At 48.2% G+C, this 10,803-nt stretch overlaps 1 pseudogene; it reads right to left on the bottom strand.

Annotated features, from left to right (window-relative positions):
• Positions 1–3,148: 3,148 nt before the first annotated feature.
• LOC146755341 (olfactory receptor 14A16-like) lies at positions 3,149–4,085 on the bottom strand (annotated as a pseudogene).
• Between the last annotated feature and the right edge of the window lie 6,718 nt (positions 4,086–10,803).

The raw sequence follows: 10,803 nt of genomic DNA, 5'->3' as shown, positions 1-10,803 counted from the left end.
TTAATGGCCCAAAAGTGGTCTTTTTGTGTGGGCCTATCTCAAGGAAGATGGCCATCTCCGAGGAATTCACATGACTCTGACCCGAGCCTTCCAGAAATGTCACGAAGGCTGGGAAGAAGAAGGATAAAAAGGGCATGGACAAACCCCGAATTTGGGTTTTCTGATACCAGATGCCTCACTACGGAAACAAGGAGGTTTTCTGTCATCAGATGCCTCAGTACGTGAGCGCCTGCATGCTGAAGAAGATGCCTGCATGCTGAAGAACCTTTTAGGTAACTGACCTCAGATTCCTCCACCGTTGTCCTGCTGCTGCCTACTGTCTCTCCTGGGATTGCTGCTCGAGACTCTGCTCCGTGAGACCTCGCTGCCCGACACTCCGCTTCTTGAGACCACGGTACTGTGACCGCCTTCTGCGCTGCACCGATCTGCTGCTTGCGGCCTGCTACTCTGCTGCTGCTCTCCCCTACCAACGTAACAACGTACTACGGGTCGCTGCTGCATCCAGGAGGTGACTATTCCCCGCTTTAACGTAATTCTTGCTCTTTTCTACCTTTTTCTATCGCCTACTTTCCCGTCCCCATCACCCTAATTTTGGTATTCGTCGCTCTCCCTTCCCCATCCCCTCAGTTGTCTATCACCTCTAATAAGCTGGTTGGATCAACATTTGAATGCTCTTCTTCTTAATCTCATGCTGGGCATAACATATCAAAAGAACCTTTGCCTCACTCCTAAATTGGAGCGAGACAGGCCTTTATATGGGACCACATTCATCCCAATGACAATGAGAAGGCCGGCAAGCAACAAGGTAAGTGCAACCCATAAGTGTGACCCCATAGGGGCCAATGGGGACCCCAGACCAATAAGTGGGAAGACAGACCCATAAGTGGGACTCAAAACCCCATAATTATGATTCTAGCCCCATAAGTGTGACCCCATAGGGGCCAATGGGGACCCCTGGCCCCATAAGTGAGGCTCCAGACACATAAGTGAGGCTCCAGCCCCATAATTGTGACCCACGAGTGAGGCTCCAGACCCATAAGTGGGAACACAAACCCATAAGTGGGAACACAGATTTGTAAGCGGGTCCTCAGACCAATAAGTGTGACCCTAAAGACTTCAAGATGTCCCCACTCCCATAAGTGTGACCCATAAGTTAGGCTCCAGCCCCATAACTGCATTCCCAGCCCCATAAAAGTGACCCTATAGGGGCCAATGGGGACCCCAAGCCTCATAAGTGTGAACACAGCCCCATAACTGAGACCCATAAGTGAGGCTCCAGCCCCATATCTGTGACCCCAAACACTAATGACGTCCCCATAAACCCTAATTAGGTCCCAATAAGTGTGACCCCAGCCCCATAAGTGGGTCCCTAGACCCATAAGTGGGTCACCAGACCTATAAGTGGGACCCATAACTGCGTCCCCAGCCCCATAAGTGTGACCCATAAATGCCTCCCCAGCCCCATAACTGCCTCCCCAGCCCCATAAGTGCATCCCCAGCCCCATAAGTGCCTCCCCAGCCCCATAACTGCATCCCCAACCCCAAAAGTGAGACCCCAAACCCCATAACTGCATCTCCAGCCCCATAAGTGTGACACCAGTGGGGACACTATGGGGGTCCCTGGTTGACATACCTGTACCCAGCCCCATAAGTGTGACCCATAAGTGGTTCCCCCGCCCTATAGGCTCATCTCCAGCCCCATAACTGCATCCCCAGACCCATAACTGCATCCCCGATCCCATAAATGCTTCTCCAGCCCCAAAAGTGGGAACACAGACCCATATCAGAGTCCCCAGCCCCATAACTGCATCCCCTGCCCCATAAGTGGGTCTTCAGCATCCTCAAGGGGAAGAGAGCTGGATCTGCTGACAGTGCTGCAGCCTCTGCAACTCCTGGCACAGACCCTGCAGCAGCTCCAAGGTTTTGTTACACGTTCTGCAGTTACTCCACGCTCTGGACAGATCCCGCTGTCACTCCATCCCTCATAATGAGCTCTGCAGTAACTCCTGCTACAGGTCCTGTAGCTGTTCCAAGTATAGTGATAAGAAAGTGAAACAAATTCCTCCCAGGTGAGGTGCACTGTGCCAGGAGGTTCAGCCCTGTGGTCACTCCAACCCCTCCAATGAGCCCAGTGGCTGCTCCAACATAGTCACATCTCCTGTGGTGGTCCCAGCTCTGGCAATGAGCTCTGAGGTCACTTCAACTCCTGCAACAGCCTGAAAGTCAGTACAGCTCCTACAGTGAACCCTACGGCTGCTAAAACCCCTGCAACTAGTCCTGGACTTGCAAACAGATAAACATAGGGCTTAATTCATATATGACTGCAACTGCATATGTTGAATATGTGTGAAAACATACTAAAGATATTATATATGTATAAATACATTTGTCATAATTATTATCTTTTTCTTTTTCTCTTTATCTCAACTCATAAAATTTAAACCACAGCACTGCCCCGAGTCTCTTACTTATCTCCTTGGGACTATTCAATTTGATTGGGTCACGCACTGAAGAGCACCAGAAGATCTCGAGGTTTTCTCAGGGAGCAGCTCCTGAGGTATATTCCTTGCACCAGCTTTGGAAGAGGCCTCCCTCCAGTTCTCTGGGCCTGCTCTAAAGGGGCCCTTTTGTTATGGCAGTGCCAGCAAGGGACCAGCTCTGACAGACCTGTTCATATTGCTGGCTACTGACTGCAGCCCTGGATTGCTGCTGTAGAGGCAACAGGACAGTCGTGAGACACACAAGACCTTCAGGACTGCACAAATGAGAGGACTTCAGAGCACTGTGGTGGTGTAGGGATCAGAAATGAAAAGAGCACGTTGAGCTGCTGTCTGTGGCTGTACCTCCCCAAAACCAGTCAAAGTAGGAAAAAAGAAAAGCTAAGTAAAATCTATTTTGAACCCTTTTTAGGTACCTTAAAATGTATTCAGGGAATCTGGTTACATGTTTCCATGAGCTCTTGGATAGAGAAAATGGAAATTAGGTAGGAAAGAAGTGAAATATATTTTTATTTATAAGTTCAATAATATTTTTTTCTTTTTTTTTTTTTTTTTTTTTTGCACATTGCTATATCTCACACAATCAAACAACAAAAGAGGCATAAACCTAAAGAACCATCACTGGGAATCCAATGAGGAGGTTGTGCATTTTATGGAAGCTGGAATAGTGTGTACTGCAGCAACTTCCTGAGAGTGTGCTTGATCTCCCTGTTCCTCGTGCTGTAGATAACAGGGTTCAGTGTTGGAGGAACCACTGAGTACAGAAGTGCCACTGTCAGATCCAGAAGTGGGGAGGAAGTGGATGGGGGCTTCAGGTAGGCAAAAGCACCAGTGCTGAGAAACAGGGAGACCACGGCTAGGTGAGGGAGGCACGTGGAGAAGGCTTTGTGCCGTCCCTGCTCAGAGGGCATCCTCAGCACAGCCACAAAGATCTGCACATAGGACACCAATATGAAAACAAAGCAACCAAAGAATAAATTGGCACTAAAAATGAGAAACACAACTTCCCTGAGGTTGGAGTCTGAGCAGGAAATCTTGAGGATCTGGGGGATTTCACAGAAAAACTGGTTCACAACATTGCCTTGGCAGAGAGGCAGTGAAAACGTACTGGCAGTGTGCAGCATTGAATTGAGAACCCCAGTGCCCCAGGCAGCTGCTGCCATGGTGGCACAAGCTCTGCTGTCCATCAACGTCCTGTAGTGCAGGGGCTTGCAGATGGCAACGTAGCGGTCATAGGACATGATAGTGAGAAGGGAATACTCTGCTGAGATGAAGGAGAGAAAGAAAAAGAGCTGTGCAGCACATCCTGTATAGGAGATGGCCCTGGTGTCCCAGAGGGCGTTGGCCATGGCTTTGGGGAGAGTGGTGGAGATGCAGCCCAGGTCGAGGAGGGCCAGGTTGAGGAGGAAGAAGTAGATGGGGGTGTGCAGGTGGTGGTCGCATGCTAATGGCTGTGCTGATGAGGCCATTGCCCAGGAGGGCAGCCAGGTAGATGCCCAGGAAGAGCCAGAAGTGCAGGAGCTGCAGCTGCCGCGTGTCTGCCAACGGCAGCAGGAGGAACTCACTGATGGAGCTGCTGTTGGGCATCTGCTGTTGTTTTGCTTTGAGTCCTGCTCAGAGTGCAGAAGATAATGACAAGTCCAGATCATTCTCAGAGACACTCCTCCAGCTGTACTCTGAAATGTTTTCATTTACCTTTGGATAATTTTCATTTAACTCCATAACTTGAATTTATATTCATGAGCTTCACAATCCCTAAAGAAATAGAAGATTAAGGAGCTCTTAATATGTTCTCATTTCATAATCATATCCTGAGCTTCTGAATATTTTCCTCTTTGGAGCTGTTTACATGTCTCATATCTTCACTCCAACTGTTCTTAGTGCCCCCAACTCCAGCCTGTTTGCACTTCAATATGTTTTAGTCAAATATTCCTGTTTGCAGTATAAGTGCAATATTAGAGTCTGCAGAAAACAGCAAAAACTTAAACTGATTCTTTCCTTTTAGAAACGAGAGGCTGAAAGCACAACCTGTGTGGTTGTTCACAAAACAAGCAATTGATTGAAGAAATATTTGGGAGTAACATAGCTGTGTTTTAAATTTTACCTCTATAAGCCTCTATAAGATTTCCACCTCCAGTCCTTTCTGCCTTCCCTCAGAACAAGATATGAAAAAAACCTTCCTTGGCTCTCCTCTTGCAAAGGGCCTTCACAAACATTCAGTTGTGCAGTGGGGCTATGATCCCCTGCCCCAGGCAGCAGCTGTGGCAGCACAAGCCCTGCCGGGGGCTCCATCCCCCCACCCGTCTCCCCGCAGCGCCCTGGGCAGCTCCCCAGGCAGGCTGAGTGCTGAGCCTGGCAGGCGGCAGAGTCCCATACCCGGCACACAGCCCCTGGGGCACAGCAGGGACCCTGCTCTGCAGGACAGCCCGGGGCACTTGCCTGTAGCCCTGGCTGCACAGCCTGCAGCCGTGCTGGGACACGCAGCCCTCAGGGCTGTGCTTTCATATTGCAGCACGGAAGCCCTCAGCTGTAGCAGAAGGGTTTTTCCACAGTACAGAAACATGCAGTGCCTGCAGCCAGATCTGCCATGGGATGTCCCTGATTTGGTTAACCCTCTATGAAAGGAAGCTGCATGGTCTGCAGTGAGACTTACCTTTTCATGTGCCCACAGCCTGCTCACACTGTACACATCCTGGAAACTCTCTCCCCTTTCTCTCCTCTCCTTCTGTCACCTGCAGGCTGTGCTGTGCACAAGAGCTGCTCCTGAGCACAACTTTCTCTCTGTAGCACTGCCCACCTTTATGAGCTCCCTGTGTCCCAGGAGCCCGGCCCAGCTCAGCAGCAGAGGATGTCATGTTTTATCCTTCTCACTCGTCTCCCCTGAGATGTCCCTGCGTCCTCTTGGCCAACAGATCCTGAAAAACAACAGCATCATGATTGTACATTGAAATCTGATGAATTAAACACCAAATGTACAGTGGTCAGTGACTGATTTCAGACCTGATACCTGAGATCCTGTGATGAAACAAAATGGGCATACAGGCAAGGACAGAGAGAGGCGGACTTCCCCTGTGCATGGCAGTGATTTAGTTGAGGCAGTGCAGGAGTCTCATCCCTAATGGGAAACCCTGGGGCTGAAATGGGATTCACTGGACACACAGTATCATTGGGATTCCTCTGATCAGCTCAGAAGTTCACAAGGAGTTGCCTGCATGTGAGCTCCTGCTCTGAGTCCTCGGTCCTTCAGCGGGGAGGCAGTTGCTCACACACAGACACTGGGTGATGCCCAAGGTGCCTTAGCTGCTCCTGGATGTGTTCCAGTGCTTATAAACTGTGTGGGAAATCCCTGGGACAGACACCTCTTTCCTGAACATCAGCTGCGTGGCAGAGAGGGAACAGAGGTATTATCGACCATCCTGAATGACAACAGACCCCAGTGTTTATAGCACTTCATGGTGCCTTTGTCTCCAGCTGTACTGAGAATGCAGCATTACACAGCTGACTAAATGGATGAGCTCACAAAAGAAGAGCCAGATCTTTCTCTGTTCTCCATCTGAGACATATTCTGAAGGTCAAGGCAATACAAAGATAACATACGTCCTTATTCTTCAACAGACATAACCTTAGTTTTCGTTGCGCTCTCAAGTGAATGGCTTCAGAAGCAGCCTAGTGTCTCTGGGCTCTCCCACACACTCACATGCAGCTGTAAATTCAGCACAGGACCTTCAGGAAAGCCATGCCCATGGTGTATCTGTGCTGCTATGTCAACTGCAAGACCCACAATGGATCTAATGTCTGTGTGCCACTTTCTTCACAGTAATGCCATTAATGAGCTATCCAATCAGGCTCTGTCCAGTGATGCTTTCCAATGAGGATGTTTACTTCTGTATTTTTGCACTAATGAGAACAACAAAACTTGAGGAGCTAGAAATCTTTGTAGAGTTACATGCCTGAGCTCTTGTTTGGACCACAGTGGCAGTGTGAAATGGCTTCTACAACTGCACTGTAGCACAAGGGGTATACAGATTCTTTATGATGGATTGGCGAGGAGACAAGGAAAGGAGAGTGCACTGAGCTCTGCCTCGGGACTGCAGAGCAGCCAGGTCAGAGCTAATGGAAATGGCCAACAGAGGAGGACAACAGTGCCTGTTCCTGTCTTCCTGATCAGGGAGAGCAAGTGGAAGGTGCCCTCTACAAACAGATGGGAGTCTCATGTTTCAGGCCCTTGTCCCCTTTGGGGGCCTTTTTCACTCCAGTATGTGCTGCAGGGACAGCACAGCAGGGCATGTGCCGTCCAGCAGATCCTTGGAGAGCACGGATGGCCGTGTCTTGACCAAGCCATGGAGGAACCAAAGAGGAGAGGTGCTCTGCTGGATCTCATACTCTCTGGTATGGTAGGTCTGGTGGGAATTGTGAAGGTCAAAGGGGCATCGGGACATGTGCAAGATGCAAATGGGTCTCTTATTTATTTATTTGTTTATTTATTTATTAAGCTGTAAGCTTAAAAGATGATCATTAATGTCAATAAAACTGAAACAAAGAATTGAAGACAAAGATAGAAATCAATGAAAATGTATTAACCCTTCTCAAGATGAGATGTTCTCATGAGCCTTGTTCCATTTTTAGTTGTAAATATGAGTCTTTGATGGGATTTTGTGTCTTATATTTATTTATTTATTTTTCCTTGCTATTCAGGTGTCTTCAGGTTCAGGGACACAGACAGTGGTGCCGTTGCCAATGCCCTGTGACTGAAGTCCAGTGTCCGCCGCTGCTCTTCCCTGCTGCCTATTTGATGTCCCTCATCCACCAGGTGTCTTCAACTCTCCTAAATAAATGGCCGTGGTTAAGTGCATGCTTTCAGCAGGCCGTGGCCGTGGGCACACACTCCTGCCACTGCCCTCTTGATTTCCACATCCCTTGCTCTTTGTTCAGTTAGATACCTCTCAGTTATCTGTCTGATTTCTGACTTACAGGGAGATTACTGGAATTTGCTCCATTCCTCAGAAGTCTAATGGACTTTGTTGTCAATCCTTCACTGTAATTCTATCTATCCCACCCTATCTGCATCTAAATCATTTCTTGAACAAATATTCCCTATGAAAGATAAACCTCAGCAGATGCAGCTTGGACATGGCATGCAGTTGATCGCTATGTTTTACTGTTAATTCATTTGCATCACCTTTCCTTCAGTTTGCTGGCCAAAAAAAAAAAAAAAGAGAGAGAGAGAAATTTTTCCTTTTCCATATGCAGCTGGTTCTCTGTGGAAAGCCACTGGGAGTTGGTGCAAAGGAGGTTTAACACTGAGCGGGTGACAGCAGAGGAGAAGAGTGTTGTGAGGAAAAGTGATGCAATTCCCATGGGGCCAATGCGAGTAGAAAGGCGGTGGGGATGTTGAGGAGCTTTGTCAACACAGTAACAGAATAGAACTCGTTGGGACATCCCAGATCACGATCAGTTGCGAAGTGCTGTTTTAATGTCTTGATTAAACCAAAATATAAATAAATAGACAATAAATGTCTGCTGGATCCTTCCTCTTTAAGCTCTCTCCAGGTATCTCTCCATTTTGCTGAACAAGTTCTGAAAACCTGAATAAGATAACAGGAAAGCACAAGGCACAGGAGGCTCTTTAGGTTATAATGGGCCCCAGGGCACATTTGCTGCTGAGTCCATCAACCTCCAGTGCAGAGAGAAGTTTGCACAAAGTACTCAACAAGACAAAGTCAGAAGTAACAGTGAAGTTTCTTGGAGTATTAATGGGCCCACTGAGGGCCATTACCAAGCAAGCTTCCCAAGGGACTTGTTAGAGCAGATAATTGGAATATATGACTACAGGCAATTAAAGGCACTGGCATGGTGGCTCTGATGCTGAGAAACCTCTCTTTGTCTTATGAAGCAGAAAGGCCAAGTCCTGATCCCAGACCCTTGGCAGGGAGGACCTCATGATGACTAAGGATCCTTCCTGGGACAGTGAGTTGGAAGTCCGTATGATGTTAAATGAAAGACATGGGGACAGAAGATCCCAGGCTCTGCATGGGGTGCAAGGACGCTCTGAGGTTCATGTCCCATAAGCGCCATGTGTTTCATCGCAGGATGTGGGATATGAGAAGGGCCCAGTCTGAACAAGCAGTCAATCCCAATGCAACTCAGAACTTCAGATTTCTCAGTTCCAGTGCCCTCCTGTGCACACTCACCCATAGTTTGATGTCGTTAATGTCCTTTATGTGCCCAGAAGTGCACCCAGCGCTCCAGGTGAGGCTGCAGCAGCGCAGAGAAGACAGGGACAATCCTTTCCCTCATCCAGCTAGCAATAAATTGCTTGATGCACTCCAGGGGACCGTTGGCTTTCCTGGCTGTCTGGGTACACTGCTGACTCATGTTTTATTTGATGCTGACAAAGACCCCTAATCTTTTTCAGTCAGACCGCTCTCCAGTGTCCTGTATGAAGTCAGTGTGTATGTCAAGGGTTGCCCCTACCCAGATGCACAATCAGTCTCTTTTGTTATACTTTATGCACTTGATGCTTAGTACCAACTGGTACCCACTTCTCTGACTTGTCCACATCTCTCTGCAAGTCCTCTCCACCCTCAGTGGAGGCAACAGCACCTCCTCATCTGCTATCACCAGCAAACTTGCTCAGAACATCTTCTAGTCCTGCATGCAAGTCATCCACAAAATCATGAAAGAGAAGTGACCCTAAAATGGAGCCCTGGGGACCCCTGATAGTAACTACTTACTAGAGTGATGGAGCCCAGTGACTATAGTCCTTTGGACTTGACCTATTGGCCAACTGTTCACCCACCACATTCTGGAGTGCACATGGCTGGGCTGCCACACAGCGTTGTTAGAGAGGGGAGGTACTTTGCTCCTTTTCTCCCCGGGTTTGTTCCCACAGTCAAGGAGTGAGATCTAGAGAGAACTCCGTGACAACATGCAACAACCACTTCTCAGCTTCAACTATGACACTTATGACTCTTGGTTTGCAAGCAGCACGTATTGCGCGGCCATCACCTGCCTCCTGATGAGGTCTTGGAAGAGCAGGAGAATAGTTAGTGCAAAGCATAAGAACACAGAGCCAATTCCCAGCCACGTGAGCACAGTGCCATGAATACCGCCGAACCACAGCCAATTCCAGAAGTCAGAGATACCCAGCTTGCTGCCCCATCAGTCGTGATTGATGAACCCTTTCTTTTCTCAGAGCCTCTGCACAGCATTCTTCACTCCCTGCAGGGCAGTAGTGGTGTTCTTTTCCCCATTGGAGTTTCTATTCCTTTAGAGTGTGTTAAGAACCTCAGTCATTACCACTATCCCAGTGAACTTGGATAGTGGCCAATGGAGGTTGCAGCTCCTCTGAAGCTCCTCCTCTTCCTCATCCTCTTCATCTGCCAGTACTCGAACCATACCTGGAATGTTGCACAACACGGCCATTGATTAGGTGCAAATGAGGGCTCACGCTCACCATGTGTCATGGCATGTCAGGTAGTCAGTGGTGTTTTGCGACGCACTTAAAGTCATAATTGAGATATTAAGTCTCTTGCTGTAGTTCCCTGGCTTGAAGAAATACCCAGGGGGGGGGAACCCTTTGTGTGCCCCGGTGGCGCAAGTGGTAGGAATGCCGCCTTGCAATCCCCCCTGTGGTGCAAGTGGTACAAGTGCCGCTCTGCAGCACAGAGGCTCGAATTCCGGGAGTTGGACTCGATGATCTCTAAGGTCCCTTCCAACCCGCACGAGACTATTACTATTACTATTACTATTACTATTACTATTACTATTACTATTACTATTACTATTACTATTACTATTACTATTACTATAACCCAAAATGAGCAGAGTGAGAAAGGGTCCCCTACAGATGATAAGGCCAGGCATATCACACAATTCTCCTGGTGGGAAGTCAGAGTGGCCAACTCTTTCCAGAAATTAGATGCCACTTGGTTGAGCAGAAATGAAAGAAGCAAGGACAGGCACTGTAGAGGTCTTATCCTAGAGTTTCTGGAAGAGTGTATTTCAGGACATAACAAATCTAGTCTTGAAATGAAACATCTTTGTCTGGAGAATATGACTCCCCGGTTGTCCAATCTGACCTGATTCTGCAAACACAATGACAATGCAAAGCGCCAGCAAATCACTGCTATCCTTGCTAAGCCTGTAACAGTGACAATAAGTGAAAAGCAGATGTATCCTTCTATTCAGGCTAAAATATGGGGAAGTCTTGAAGAGGTCACAGGTCTCCCTGATGTAATGCTGGACAGTTTCATCAAAACAGGTACCACAGGGGATTTAGGATCCATTAAGGCTGAGGTTACAG

This window comes from Coturnix japonica, chromosome 33 (assembly GCF_054131305.1).
Source record: "Coturnix japonica strain WE chromosome 33, WE-NBRP24, whole genome shotgun sequence".
Lineage (NCBI taxonomy): Eukaryota > Metazoa > Chordata > Aves > Galliformes > Phasianidae > Coturnix > Coturnix japonica.
Note: the sequence above shows the minus strand (reverse complement) of the source record. Positions and strands in the feature narration are given on the sequence as shown.